The sequence below is a fragment of the Macrosteles quadrilineatus genome, unplaced genomic scaffold (genome assembly GCF_028750875.1).
Source record: "Macrosteles quadrilineatus isolate MER2022 unplaced genomic scaffold, UCM_ALF_1.0 Scaffold_9__3_contigs__length_116548681, whole genome shotgun sequence".
Classification (NCBI taxonomy): Eukaryota; Metazoa; Arthropoda; class Insecta; order Hemiptera; family Cicadellidae; genus Macrosteles; species Macrosteles quadrilineatus.
In genome coordinates, this window is record NW_026542602.1 from 85,149,852 (window position 1) to 85,164,330 (window position 14,479).

The 14,479-nt window shown below is 32.0% G+C and overlaps 1 protein-coding gene across 2 annotated transcripts in view; it reads left to right on the forward strand.

Annotated features, from left to right (window-relative positions):
- The first annotated feature begins 687 nt into the window (after positions 1-687).
- Positions 688-14,479, forward strand: part of LOC129004403 (receptor-type tyrosine-protein phosphatase N2) — a 103,573-nt gene continuing 89,781 nt past the window's right edge. The window contains exon 1 of one of the 2 annotated variants that reach the window (XM_054432974.1): positions 688-1,126. The gene's annotated coding sequence lies outside the window, so the exon portion shown is untranslated. Of the gene's footprint in view, positions 1,127-4,379; positions 4,466-14,479 lie in introns of those variants that run through there. The other variant, XM_054432973.1, reaches the window with a different exon arrangement.

Here is a 14,479-nt window from a genome sequence, read left to right on the forward strand (position 1 = left end):
ATGTACGACTGAGTAACCTGAAAGAGAAAATACAAATTAATTTCGCACTGAACTGTGAAAAAAATGTGAACTGTTTGTGAGCGAAACTCCTTTTAGGTTTAGATCATGCAAGACGGAGTATCATGGATACAACTGAACGGTAAACAAATTTTAAGTATGTTACACCATAGATAAATCATACTTGTGTTGCTTAGTCTATGGTTACACTGATTGGAGCCTTTACGAATGCATAGTGTATGAAAATACCACGAAAAATACTCGAATACTCATTAATATGTAAGTTGTTGCGTTATGTGATCGATTTTGTGTACTCAAGCCTGTATGAAAGTGTAATGCCCTAAACTGAAAAACTACAACATATCGCGTTGAAAAGCCATGACACAATGTGTATTAAGAGATATCAAGTTTGATCGATGCATCTTCCACTCGACACAAGACAGGCGATCGAAGTGTGATCTGTAAAACTGTGACGCAATGAGTGATGAAATACTGAAAAGTATTTAGATAAGTGCAAATAATGTAACAATGTATCATGTATCAGTGAATACATTGTGCGACAGGTGGGCCAGATATACACTATACATGTGTTATCTAATGGACATTTTATGATGCATGATGGATGCAAACTAACTGTTAACTGTTTGTGTGAAGAATAAATAACTGAGTGAAGTGTGGTTCAATGTAACAGGCAGGACGATATATACTTGTTTGCTAACAGCGTTGTAATAAGCATTGGTCAATTTGTAATGTAATTAATTATGTCTTTGATGACATAAAAACTTTGTGAGCGATGTAAATACGAGTGTTGGTTCAATATTTGAACTTGCATAGGGACAACATTTACATTTACTTTTATTTCACAGTTGCAATTCCGAGTATACTGTTATTCTATACGGTGTCGGTGAAAACAAATAATCGTTCAATTACGTTTATCTTCATAGACTGACCTATAAAACCATTTTGCAGTTAAGCATTAGGATTGACCATAAACAGGCGTGTTGAAAACACAGAAGATGTAGGAGAGGAAGTAAACACTTTGATTGATTAAATTTCCTACATTGTGACTTTAGTCTACAACAACAACTTTGAATCGCTCCAATGACGATTTCCAAAGGCAGAATTTACGGTAAGTTTCATTTCTGTATTTAATACCTATTTTTTTATAGTCACGCACGCTATTGTAAAGTAAAGTTTAACGAATATAGGCCTACTCATGTATTAGGACTTATAATGAAACGGGATTTGTTAAGTTTATACATTTACTAGTGGGTGACAATGACAAAAGTTCGAGAGGCCGAAGAAGTTTTCTCCATTACATACAAATGATGTACTTAAACTATGTTCAATAGTTTAAGTGTATTATTAAGGTGTTCACTTTAAATGTGACAGTAACTGCTGTCTAATAGATTATTTTGCATTCCTATGAAAATAAAAGATAGGTTTAATAAATATATAATTTATTTAGGCCTATTCCTTAACGGAAAAAACCAATTTCTACAGTTTTTTTACGTTAGCAATCTTAGTAATCTTACTAAAACTATCTTAGTATCTTAGTAATCTTAATACAATTAAAATACCGATATAGAAGGTGTCACGTTATTACAATTAGCTTGTTTACTTTTGCATACAATTAATGCTTGTTATAGAATAAATAAATGTAATACAAAATACGTTGTACGTCAAAATATAGTGTATCAGTCTCCATTCTGGAGATGTAGCTGCAACTAAATCGTTACATATGAAGAATAAATAGGGTATTAAGAAATAAACTTAATGTAACTGGGGATCTAGCTTTGATAGGGAAAATCATTAGAATACTTCGAGCAATCTAAACAATTAATAGGCAAGTTTTCTTTGGTGTTTGGTCATTGTCACTATTTATCCAAATCTTCTTTTTTAGTCTATTTGAAATATGTTAAAATAGAAATGTCATAGTTGACTTTGTTTATGTATGCAGCAGTTATGATTCTTATTTACTGTGTACATTTTTTGGCTATTTTTGTTTTGAGTAAAAAAGTAAGATTTTCTCTTAAGGCCTTCTTATAATTAACCACTTTAAATATCTGTAAATGTTTTCAAAATGGAATTTAAATGTTTTCAGTTAACAGTTGTCAAAAGCGAAAGTCCGTGAACGGTATAAGGTCACATTGAGTTTTACTTACTTATAGTTCATGACATAAATAAAGCTAATTTGCAAAATTCCAAAACTGACCTTTGCCTTGAAGCTGGAAGGTTTATGAATAAGATGTGAACGCTGAAATGTGAAGGCATTCATAGGCAAATGTGAAAGAGCAGAAAGCATGACAAACAGTTTACCTCACTCTAACACCTCTTGATCCGGAAGTTGTTGGTTTAAACGGAAGAAAATATTTCGATCGTTTGAAATAGTTTCAAAATTTCAGTGATCATTTGACATTTAAATTTTAATACTGTGAAAACAAGTGTTATTTGAAACATTATTTCTATAGACAAATACCCCTATTTTTACTATTTAACTACGATGTGTTAAATAATATTTAATTTTATTATTTATTTTTTATAGCTATATACCTGCTACTTTTAAGCATTAAAAATGTAATTTATGTAATTGAAAGCTACGTTTAGACCGAAATTGAAATATTACGAGGAAGTCAAGGATAAATAAATGCCAGGTTACTTTCTAAACCTACATTTGAATAAAAATGTGTATATATATACGAGAAGGTAAGCTTGGTACATTTTAAACTCAAATATGCATATGCATGGATTAAACAACATTGAAATACAAACAAATAAGTCCACCATAGTGTACCTACAAATTCAACCCTCTGCGCCACATTTGAAGCATTTGTAGACCAAATGTACTCAGAAAACACAAAAACTAATTGATATAAACGACACAATCCATTAACTGTCAGTATTTTTCAGTAGTGTTTAAAGTTGACGCTGAAAGGTCGATTGTGGTTTTTTTTTATTGAGTGAATAGCAAAAATCTACCGAAATAAACTAGTTATATAACATTTAAAGTGTAAAAAAAAATACATTGGTTCTATACCAGAAAAGTTATTGATAAATTATTTCTAGAGACACAATTTTCGTTAAGTCTGACATCTTATTTTTTAATGAATAAAAAAGTAAACACATTCAGACTGAGACGCATTTAGTAATAATATGGTTTTGTAATAGTTCGGATCGTTGGTTAATTGTATTAGTACAAATCTTTGACTAATGTTGTGACAATAAGTAAGGATACTTGGAAAATGGTGGCAAAAAATGGAAAATGCATAAAACTGAATATCTTTGGAGAATATTCTAGTGTTATTTAAACTGTGTTTCAAAGGACTTATTTAATAAGATATTACTTTGATTCCAAAATTAGTTTTGTTTGTGAGTTATCAACATGCTTAGTCTGGTAACACGCTAAAAGCATACGAATATAACTAGGAATAATTACTGAGAATTGAGTGAGAAATAATGAAACAGGAAAACATGGATAGGTAGTCAGTTATCATTGTACCTGGTCTCATAATGATATTTAAAGTCTAAAAAGTCTCTAATTAAAGTCTAAAATCGACAAATAATTAAATTTTATTCATTTCATAATAAAGTACTTAATTATAAATAACATTATTATTTCATTCGCATAATTTGTTATATTATTATTTATAACCAATCAGATGTAGCGTGTTTAGAATCGCATCCTTCACTTTGAGCCAAATTTGTACTTTCAATATTAAGTTGTACTAAACAATATAGCTCACAATTTATTCGAGTCATGCGAGAAGAATACAACCTATATACACTGTTGCTATATGAGGATTATGCTTGATTTCGGTCGTAAATGTAGGCTAATTCATATGTGAACAAAGATACAATCCACCCCCAACATACTTCAGAGTCCGGAATTTACAAAATTTTCACTAACATACTGAAATACATTTTTTACTTATTGCATTCTTGAGGGGCACTTGTTAGCCAGAGCTTGCTCGATTCCGACCAATATACGAACTTTCGACACCGGAGAACACATTTACCAGATGCGCTGTGGAGAAGCAACACACATCTGCTAGTCAAGAGTTAGCTCGATTTCGACCGATATAATGGAGGATATGTCAGTTGTGTCGTTGAGGGGCAATGCAAACCCGCTAGTCTAGATGTGGCTCGATTTCGATCGATAGACACACGAGAAGTTGACCAGATGCGCCGTCGAAAGTCAAACCTTTACCTACATCAGATTTTGTGCTATTCCAACCATACACTGGCGTAGATGTTTACCAGTTGCGTCGTCGAGGGGGCAATCAGTTTCCTGTTATCACTGATAAACGCGTGCGAGGAGTGCGTGCGTGCGTGCGTCAATCAACAAGTGTGTGGTAAATCAATAATGTGGACTGGAGTTGCGCGCGCATTCGCTCCATGGCTCCATCTGAACACTACTGAGGGACGTTGACTACGATGTGATTATATCCACCACATAGGAAATCACCAGGTATGTACTACAAATATACTGTAAATCGACCTAAAAACACTTATATGTAACACACATTAGAGAATAACCCATCGTCAACACCTCCTTTGCGTTTCAAATGTTCAATAGTGATGGACCATCCCAAACACAAACAGATGGTACGGTTTCACAGAGGTATTTAAAGGTTTTGACAGTGGATTTGCGGGTTTTTAGACCCCTTAGGGTGTTTAAGGTCGGACCGGCTTTAACCTTTGCACCGGGATGTATGGTGTTCTATTTTTAAACAGGTCGATCTTACCAGGGTCTCGGCGTTACCTTTGTGATGCTAGCCAGGTTTAACGGTTTATTTTCATACATAGTGTTGCATATTCGGGACGATTTGTTGTAAAGAAAATATTTGATCGGAGGCTATAATATGTTTAGTTTCCGTATGGCTATAAGAACATCTGTTCGGCATATAAAGTATTCACGCCATTATCTCCTTTAATTATAGGTTTGTCGTTCAATATGTAAGTGTTTCAACTGAAAATTTAAAGTAATTAAAAAAAAACATTGGATATGTGTATTTATAGTACACTCTGTATGTTTTCAGTGTTTCTAACAAATCGGTTACTACTATCGGTTAGTGGTTACTCATTCTTTTTACAAAGACTTTTTCGTAGATTCTTTTTTTTTAGAAATACTGTACCGCTTTCTTTTTGGCTAGTAGATTGCCAATGTCTCACATTTGAAGCGGTACAGTATTTCTAAAAAAAAAAAAAAAATAGTAAGGAAGATAGTTTCAGCCTTTATGAATTTTTCGATCATTTTGAACATGACGATCCAAATATTAATAACTTAATATTATAGACTTCCAAACAGATAAGAGGTTTACTTGTCAGGACAAAGTTATGTGAAATTTTGTCTAAAAATGATAACGTGAAAATATAATTTAAAATGCACTTACAAATTAAGACTTGTCAAAGAGTATACTGGATAGTGGTATTTTTACAATTATATATAAATACTGGTCACGATAACAAAGCTAAAGAAGAAGAAGAGCACACATCGTTCACGTAGGTGTTGGATCGTAAGGGCGTAGGTGGCTGCACTCGGGATTTGTTCGGTTAGTGCGGTGCATTAATAAACCAATAAAACCACTCTAAAGTTAAGCTTATAGGATACCTAAATAAATTCATTCACTATCTTTTGCTCAAATAATTTAAAATGGACACGTATTTTGACGATAACCATTAATGCTACTAGCAAAGGATTACGCGTATTATTTAGCAAAAATAAACTATTTAAATTAAAGTGATTTTAATTTTCAACATATCGAAAACCTTATTTACAGAATGTTCACACATTATGTTAAATGTCTTTTTGTACAATGGTTAGCTAAATTTTAATTAATTTTTTTTAATTAATTAAATTTTACTAAGAACAATTTGAAAAAACCTTCCCTTTCGGCATTTAAAAATATCCACTTACTATGAAATTAAATTGAAATAATCTAAACTTTAATTAAAAATTTATAAATTACGTACCAATTTGTAATAAATTACGAAATTGTAGGTTTCAATTTCGTAAAACTTTATACTCGTAACGATTGTTGAATACACTCTCTACAAATACAAATATCCTTGTAAAAACAGTACGATTTTCGGTTCGAAACCTGGTATGATTTGTATAGAACATAATCTCTATCTCTTTAAAAAATGGTATTAGGTAAAATATTAAAAATGAGTAAACATTTTCAGTTTTTAAATCTGCATTTTTGAAAAGTGATTTCAGTGTTTTTTTTTTTGCGACGTTAACTGTGGAAACAATTTAAGTTCCCTCAATATTATGTAATAAATCAAATACTATTTAAAAAAATTCTACAATATTGATCATTTCAACAAACATTTAGGTGCATTGTTTAAACCACTTTAATGTGTTGCAAACCACATAAATTTAGCTTAGATTAAAAAGTGAAAAAAAGGACTGATATAAATTAAAAGACCCTAGTTAACGTGGAAAATGTACGTGAAAATGTATGCATAGAGAAAGGAGTGGACAACTTTTAATCTACAGTAATAGTTGATGCGTTAATTTATTATGGATTTGAAATTGATGAAGCATCGCCTTTATAATGGCTTAAGCCACTATACTAGATGGAGTAGACTTTCAATTCACGTAGACTAAAAATGTAACATTTCCTCTTAAAAACAAAATGGTCATACTTGGAATACGCTTTTACTAGTGTTCACCACTATAGTAATTATTTTTTCTCTTTCAGGTGTACTGTGGTAGTTTATGTGATGTAAAAATGTTTTGGGAGGGATGTATTCAATTTTAATCTGAGTTACATAACTACTCCTTGATGTTGTACAAGACAAAAATTATAATGATACAAACACCTATTTTTGGGTAAATTAAACGAAGTTAGATTTAAGATAATGGTTGTCTTTTAAGACGATAGCGTTTCTATTACACTGTAGTGCATCTATAGTCAAACATTCAGTTACTTGTCCGATCTATATTGTAAATAAATATTGTAGTACTTCACCTAAAAGAAGATTTTTTTATGAAACTGACAAATTGAAGACTTAATCTGCAATTATGTAATGTAACTTTACCCGTAAAATATTATTTGATAATATACCTCACCAATATTATCTTTCAACTTGTTTTATGTAATTTCTGTCACAGAAGATGTGGAGACAATTAACTTCTTCAGTTAAATAAAAGATCGTGACTGTCAAGGAACCAATCAGATTATGACTTCATTTACATTTCACCGCTGATATTTGCCACTTTGTCATCTTAGTAAAACAAAACTCAAACTTGTCGTGAAACTAGTTAACAGTATCCATGCCAGTTTTGTATTTCAATCAACCCACACCAGTTACATAAACAATAGATTTAAAACGTTTTAACTGCTCTGAACCATTATTTGGTAAAAAAAATATGATGGTTTAATACAAAACTGTTATCATACAGTACATGTTTGGTAATAGTTTTTTTTTTTATTAAGTTTGAAACCTGAAATAGTTATTTGTGTAACTAGTGGTGAAAGTGGCACTTTGCTGCACACGAGAGCAATGTTTATGCACGGAATGATCTCGAGTGCAGCAAAGGCCTTTTTCACTCGTGTTACACATTATATTTTTCCTACAGTCACTATAAAGCATATCAATAATTAACCTTTCAAACACTATACAACACTTTTTTAGGTTCAGCTGGCAACACAAATGGTGCCCTTGCCCTAGAGAAAGTAGTACCTGCGGTCCGTATCACTCCGCTATTTTTCCTCGGCAAGAAATGTGCTACGCGTTTTGAGAATATAGTTCCGTATGTTTTAGTAATTTGAAGTGGTTTCCGTCCCTAAAAAAATGCTTTAAAGGTATTTTCTTGTTTATTAAGATCGTAGGAATGTTTTAAAAACATTTAAAAGAAAAGTCCAGAAAGTTCAGAAATACCGAAACTATAAACACGAAATGACAGGTTAAATCGTAGTTATAATAGTCAATCAGCTGCTCATAGAATTATTATCTTTAAGTGTTGCCAACCTATTTCCAAGCGTACGCGGATTACGTGCATAATAAAACCACGCTGTTTTGTGTTGTTTGGTTGGAATCCTGATGTGCGGCAAAGTATAAACCGTACGGCAAAGTATAAACCGTACGGCAAAGTATAAATGTGCAGCAATTAGCAGCTTTCTGTTCTATAAACAGTACAGGGAAGCCAACTTTGTCGGGTGACTGTAGGAAAAATTAGTTTTTATAGTGAACATTGCTCCTGACAGAAAATAACGTATACGTTATCAAACATACGTTAACTACCCACATTAATTAAGTCGGTTAATAGTTATTTAATCACAGATGTTATTTACGCCTCACTAGATAAAACAAAAATGTTTGAAATTTGGGTTGAATTGGTTGCTTATGCGGTATTTTATACTCATCACCTAAATACATATTTATGGCCAAAAACCATGTATTGTAAAATGGGATTTAATACGGTAAAACAATCCATTTCGTCAGCTTAGCATGTTCATGGAATCGTTTGTCTGGGGTAAATGAAATTTAACAGACAAATAAGTAGTGGGATGCAAAATTTTAATTTTACCCTTTTTTCGCAACAATATTTGTAATACATATATTCTATTGTGACTTATCTTTCCAACAAATTGTTTGGGTCCTTCACCTACATAGGTATAGCAGAATAAGCATGCACGTAATAAGTAGGTCTAGTTATCCTTATTTATCATGTAGTAATATTTAAAATACACTAGTATTTTAAATTAGTCTTGCAATTGTTCAAGAACCAACGCTCTATATTCTGTTGAATGAAAAGCAGAGAACTTAGAGCAATACAATTAGACAGACTATGATTTGGGTTTGACAGAGATAATTAATTAACAGCTCTTGTTTTAGGTAGTTGGAATTTAACACCGAACTAATGGATTAAAACCGAGTTCATGATTGGAATAGTGTATTAACATAATTTATCAAAATGCAATATAATTTAAGGGTATAAAATTGTATTCTTAATCGGTACAAAAACCTGCATTATCACCGATTTAAAAGACTTGTCGAATATCACTTGTAGGATTTTACCTACCTACATTTTTTGAAAGAGAAAATAACTATGCCTATACTTCACATTATATTTACATACAGAATGTCCTGGATCTCTCTACAAAAATTTTAGAGCATTGTTCCTTAGTAAGAAACATACAGTGTGTAAAAAATGTCTCCCCCCCCCTATTTATTTTTTTTATTTTTTAAAATAATGAAATATCGTTTGGGGAGTGATAGTAACATAACGTGAAGTTTCTTTTGACATAGTTAAAATTTTTGAATTCCCCCCCTAAATGGGGGGTAAGGGGGGTAACTAAAAATTTTTAAATGTAAACCCCTAGCTTGTGACACCTCATTTGAAAGAGCATTAAAAAACTAGGTAAATGGTGAAAACTAGAAATTTCTATCTAATTTCTAACCGGAATTACAGCCAAAAACGCTCAAAATTACAATATTTTTGGGAAACTCAAAATTGTAATTATTGCATACACCCTTTGAGTGACCCCTCATTTGAAAGAGCAATAAAAATCAGGCTTATGTTATTAAATTAAAAAACTGTTACTTCCTACAGCCAAAAATTTCTACAGCTAATAAATTATTATTTTAATAAAATCTTTTATTTCTTTATTATTGCAAAAGTGCAAAATAACATCTTTTGAAAAAAAGTGAAAATGAAATGTATTGGTTATCCACAACAGAGCAAGTACAAACTAAAAATTTAAGGTTATTACAATAAGAAATTTTCGTGAACATGAGTTTGTTTCATTAGATGACCTTTGCTCAGCCGGTTTTCCCTGTTTGCCCTGGCATGGGTTTCCTCAACTCATTCTGTCAATGAGCTGTTACAGACAGGTCTAGGTCAGTACTGCAGCATAAATTCAATTTCTATTTAATAATAACAATTATGTAACTTATTTGATAACTGTAAAGACTTTTTTGTTCATTAAAATTCTCTAAGGTTAATAATTAATTGTTAGTTTGTTGCTATTTAGTTAGTCAGGTTTTTTAATTTAGTTTCTTTATTCAATAGTTAGTTTTTTGTTAAAAGTTTATTAGAAATTTTTAATAATGGCTCGAAGCAAAGACGATAAGGTGGAAATGGTTTTAACTTTTGGTGCCTCGAATGAAAACTACCACGAGACAGAAAGGAGATTCAACGAAGCACATCCTGATCGACCAGTGTGTCGAAAATATTTGAGGGAACTAATTGGCAAGTTCAGACGAACTGGATCCGTAGCTAATGCTCCAAAATCAGGCCGAACATCTTTAGACGAAGAAACACAATTTGAAGTTGTGGCAGAATTTGTAGAGGATCCTCAGCAGTCGACTCGATCAGTTGCTACACTGTGTGACTTATCCCATCAAACAGTTCGAAATATTTTAAAGAAAAATAAATTTCACGCTTATAAATTTAAACTTGTCCATGCATTAAACGACGATGATCCAGACCGTCGACTTCAATTTTGCGAAGAAATGGAAGAACTAATCAAAGCTAATCCACATTTCGTGTATAATGTAGCTTTTTCAGACGAATGCACTTTTTTTGTTAATGGAACTGTCAATAAACATAACTGCAGATACTGGGATACTGCAAACCCCCATGTTTACCGAGAATCCTCAACGCAGTACCCAGAAAAATTAAATGTATGGGCTGGGATGTTGGGTAATCATATCCTAGGACCATTTTTCATCGATGGCAACCTCAATGGAGAACATTATTTGCAAATGCTTCAAGAGTCGGTTTTTCCAGCCATAGTGGAAGTTATTGCACAACATCCACATGAGTTTGATGAAGATATTGTTCACTTCCAGCAGGATGGCGCTCCCCCTCATTTTCATCGACAGGTCCGAGCATTTCTAAATACACAACTGAATGGTCAGTGGATTGGCAGGCGTGGCCGGATAGAATGGCCAGCACGGTCCCCCGATCTAACACCTTTGGATTTTTTTCTATGGGGGTTTATTAAATCGACAATTTATAAAACTCCCGTACAGAATATTGAAGACTTGAGACACAGGATTGTTGAAGCCTGCAGAAAAATCACTGAGGAAACATTCCATAACGTGAGGGAAGAGTTCACGTCTCGTTTATTTTACTGTCAGGAAGTAGGAGGACTTCAGTTTGAACATTTGCTGTGAATTTATTTGGTGAACACAACATCGCTACTGTTATTTCGCACTTAAGGTTAGTTTGTTTGTAAAAATCATAAAAAACCATCTAATTACCTGTTAGAAATTATTAATCCTTATCATTGGCCTGATTTTTATTTATCTTTCAAATGAGGGATCACTCAAAGGGTGTATGCAATAATTACATTTTTGAGTTTCCCAAAAATATCGTATTTTGAGCGTTTTTGGCTGTAATTCCGGTTAGAAATTAGATAGAAATTTCTAGTTTTCACCATTTACCTAGTTTTTTAATGCTCTTTCAAATGAGGTGTCACAAGCTAGGGGTTTACATTTAAAAATTTTGAGTTACCCCCCTTATCCCCCATTTAGGGGGGGAATTCAAAAATTTTAACTATGTCAAAAGAAACTTCACGTTATGTTACTATCACTCCCCAAACGATATTTCATTATTTTAAAAAATAAAAAAAATAAATAGGGGGGGGGAGACATTTTTTACACACTGTATATAAATACCATATTAAAATTGTCCGGAAGTCCTTATTTACTCACACAGCCGCCATTTTGTTTTTCACCTATTAATGTTTTCTTAAGAATGGTTAAACATACGAAATGGAAACTTTGCACAAATATTTATGACAACTAGACAAAACTACCAAAAGAATTATGACAAGTTTACAAGTGCATAAAACAAAATGGCGGTCATTTAAAATCTTGTTTCTTAAACAACTCAAAACCCGTTGATTTTACAAAAGTCTAGAGGAATAACCTTTTAAGGCAATTTCATAACAAATCGATTGACACCTTATTTTAAAAGATTGGACGAGTTTTAACAGAGATATGGCGGTTTTAGAGATACGTGACCGCTGGAGGTTAGTTGCAGCGCATGCTGAAAGCCGTCACGTATCACTAAAGTTGCTATATCTCAGTTAATACTCATCCAATCTTAAAAAAAAGGTGTCAATCTATTTTTTATAAAATTGTCTCAAAAAGTTATTTATGTAAAATGTTTTTTAACAACGGGTTTTGAGTTATTTAAGAAACAAAATGTTAAATGTCCACCATTTTGTTTTATGAATTTGAAAAATCTTCACAAAAAAATTACTGAAGAAAAACAAAATAGCGGCTGTGTTAGTAACTAAGGATTTACGGACAATTTAAATATGATATTCAGATATGTTTCTTACCCAGAAGCAATACCCTAAAATATTGATAGAGTTCTGAGCACCCTGGATTATATATATACAGACATCCCCTTAAAAGCTGAATTTTTTTTCGTTAAATTATATTTATGAAATTTAATTATATGATTTCAATGGTATTTTATACAACGTTAAGATTTAAGTTGTTCGTGCATGTCAATACTAAAACCATACATTACCTAAAATTTGAGACCAAACTATACAACCATATATTAGTTTTTAGTTTTGAAGGTGCCATACATAGCAATAGAAGGTGATTAAAACGATTGTATGGATACAATGGCAATTCATGAATTAATCACTTTTGCGTGATTAATGTAATGGGAGAAGTCACGTTATGTTTGTGTTGCATAAATAAATATAATTTAGTATGTGGATTGTATCTCTATTCAACGTTAAAAGTTTCTGAATCAATTTGTTAAACGAGAAACTTTTTAACATTTAAAGGGTTTTCTAAATTTACAAAAACGTTTTTCCATTGAAAATTTGCCATTGCACATCATTCTAAGGCTTGGATATTTCAAACTCCTTACGGCGTCGTCTCCATATTACTATTGAAAACACGTTACATTTATATTATTTATGCTTGTCAGTAGTTAAATTTTGATTGACCACGAGAACTACTTTGTGGGTAATGAAATTAATTTTAATTTCAATGATTTAAATTTTAAAATACAAACTTAAACCTCTCTCCTTGCAGACAAATAAAGGCTAATCTATATAATTCATACGCTATATGAAACTTTGTCGGTTGAACTCCTCCACCATTTCTTAACCGATTTTATCCATTGACGTCTCATTGGAAAGAGCGTGTCGCGTAGATTTGCAAACTGGCCTTACATTTTTGAAAAAGTCCCTTGGTCTCTGCCCCAGCGGCTTTTAAACTTCCCATGTCATTCTTATGAAGAACATAATTGTTTACATTTTGATCAGCTGTATAATTTAATTGCTGTTATTTATTTATTATTTAATTCAATGAAACGCATTTGGTACATTTACTGATTGTATATTGAAATTAAATGTTTCCTTTTTTAATTTACATTCGTACATATTACTATGTAAAATGTTGAGAAAGTATGGACAATCTGATTTGTTTAGCAAACAAGAAAAATGAATTGAATTAGTACTGTATTTCTTAAGCAATCATTGAAAGAACCGATTCCATGGAAACATATGAAAGTAATGGAACGCCACCAAGTAGAAGAAATCGAGTTGTTTTTAATTACTATCGTTATCATCCTATATAATGAAGAACACCTACAATATGAAGATTCCCACAAACAATGCGAACAAGGATGTAAGCCGAAGTGCCACTATTTTGTAGGAAACATGGACTTAACTTCTATAAAGATTGGCAATATGTTTTCATAAAAATCAAGTGATTTTAAAAGAATATGGCTACATCCAAGAAAGCTTAATAAAACTTTCATTAAAGGATTCGCATTATTCACATTATTATTCACATTTAAGGGAAACAAAAAAAAACATCTGAACTACATTAGGCCTTTCAATTCTGCATTTTTTCAGGTAAATATAATTTACGTTATAACAGTACCTCCAGTAACTAGCCAAATTAATGTCAATTGAAGCAAATAAAATTGTGACAGAGAGGTTATGCAGAACATCATGTAGTTCTTAAGTATTGCAAACAAAATGTTATCACTATAAAAATACCCCCTCTGCAGCAAACCTGCCGACTTAGCGAATTTCCAATTGCCTGGATTGATTTTCAAATATTCTATTAAAGTAACATTTATGTTTAACGAGTATCTAGGCTAGCTGCTACAGGGAAACTAACAAAGTGTGTTTTTATATGAAAATATAAATAGCTTAGTATGAAATAAATAAATCCGCCAAGTTTGATCGAAATATATCCATAAACAAGCCAACAACAAAATATAATATTCTCCATAAGAATAACATGGGAGTCAATGGGAGTCATACACACATTGACGAAGACCAACATGGACAACCTAATGTATAAGTGGGAAACATTTGCACCAGAAAACCCAGATCAGTTTTTGATAAATGAAAAAACATTTACAATAAATGTTGATTATATGGAACTGTTAGGTACGTAATCAATGAGTTGAGTCTTTTAAACTCATCGGAAACTTTGACTTTTATTGTTTTTTTTGTTTTTTTAAATAACCACTTAA